The sequence below is a fragment of the Pteropus alecto genome, unplaced genomic scaffold (assembly GCF_000325575.1).
Source record: "Pteropus alecto unplaced genomic scaffold, ASM32557v1 scaffold126, whole genome shotgun sequence".
In the NCBI taxonomy this organism is placed as follows: domain Eukaryota; kingdom Metazoa; phylum Chordata; class Mammalia; order Chiroptera; family Pteropodidae; genus Pteropus; species Pteropus alecto.
This window is the reverse complement of record NW_006439187.1, coordinates 1876821-1878517: the sequence shown is the minus strand read 5'-3', so window position 1 is coordinate 1878517 and position 1697 is coordinate 1876821. Positions and strand designations below refer to the sequence as shown.

The window sequence follows — 1697 nt, the reverse complement described above, 5'->3', positions numbered from 1 at the left end:
TAAAATACATATATACTTATATAAAAGTGTATAAATAATTTGAATGATTATTTGTAAATATGTAATACATATATAATTATTATATATAATTGCATATACACACATAAATAGTTGAAGTTATACTACAAAACAAGGGAATTTCTTAATCTGGTTCATCGTTGAAGGGCTAGACTAGAAGTAACATTTAAACTGTAGCTTTCGAGGGTGAGTAGAAATTAACTAAGAGTGGGAACATGTACAAATGTCCTGAGGTAAGAATTTAATATCTGTGACAAAAACTAAAAGACCAATGTAGTAGCAGAGAATGCGTAGGTTGAGAAACATGGTAAATATTGAAGTTGGAAATGTAGGCAGGAAGCAGACTATTGAGGGCCTTGCAAACCATGCTGAAAACTTTGAAATTAATCTTAATGGCAAAGAGAAGTCATTGAAGGCTTTTAAACAGTAGAGTGATTAGTTTTTCTTTTATTTTTATTAATTAATGAATTTATTTTTCCAACTCCCACTTTCCTTCAATGGCCTCTTTGTTTTCTTTTTTTTCCTAGCTTTATTGAAATATAATAGACAATTAGTTGCTTGTACTTACATTGTACAATTCAATGAGTTTTTCAATTATAGTTGGCATACAATAATATATTAGTTTCAGTTGTACAGCATAGTGATTAGAGATCTATATAACTCACAAAGTGATTGCCCCACTAAATCTAGTATCCCTCTCCCCTCTTAACATGTTTATTTATTTATTTGTTTGTTTGCTTGTTTGTTTGTTTAACTTTTTAAAAAATATGGAATGTTTCACAAATTTGCATGTCATCCTTGCGCAGGGGCGATGTTTATCTTCTCTGTATCATTCCAATTTTAGTATATGTGCTGCCAAAGTGATAATGTTGTAATAAATATGTAAGCACCCCCTTACATATTTATTACAACATTATTAACTATTTTCTTATTCTACACTTTATATCTCCATGTCTATTTTGTAATTTAGGTTTTTCTTTTAAAAATAACATTCTGGCTGCAGTTTTGGGAATGGTTTTAAATAAAGAAAAACTAGATAAAAAAGAAAAACACGAGAAAAATATTACTAAAACTTAGAAAACAAAATTAACACTAAAGTTGAATGCATACAATAAAATAGGGTAGTAGGATTAAGAGAAATAATTTTATTTTAATAATAAACTTAAATAGGGTAAGGGTTTTTTTGTTTTTGTGTTTTTGTTTTTGTTTTTTTTAGGCAAGGCGACCCTTGGTTGACCTTACAGATTGCAAGGACCTTGTCAGTTTACAATCTCTTATTTCTTTTTTTTTTATGCCTACAGCACCTGGTCTTCCTAGGTGGTCTCCCATCCAAGTACTAACCAGGCCTGACCCTGCTTAGCTTCCGAGATCAGACAGGATCAGGCTTGTTCAGGGTGGCACGGCTATAGACAAATAGGGTAAGTATATCCATTAAAGAAAATGACTCAAAGATTGGATCAAAACATAAAATCCAACTGCATACCCTATATAATAAATGCATTTAAAACAAAATCACTAAAAAAGTTGAAATTAAAGGTTAAGGGGATGAAATGTATGGTGATGGAAGGAAATTTAACTTTGGCTGGTGAACACACACATATATATGATTTATTATTGAATTGTACACTGGAAACCTATATAATTTTATTAACCAATGCTACCCCAATAAATTTAATTTT

At 30.2% G+C, this 1697-nt stretch overlaps 1 non-coding gene and 1 pseudogene across 1 annotated transcript; both read right to left on the bottom strand.

Moving 5' to 3' along the window:
- Positions 1–779: 779 nt before the first annotated feature.
- On the bottom strand, positions 780–882 carry LOC112483212. The gene has a single exon (XR_003047540.1). It is a non-coding gene; the product is annotated as a U6 spliceosomal RNA (small nuclear RNA).
- Positions 883–1310: 428 nt separating this feature from the next.
- Positions 1311–1429, bottom strand: LOC112483207 (annotated as a pseudogene).
- Positions 1430–1697: the final 268 nt, after the last annotated feature.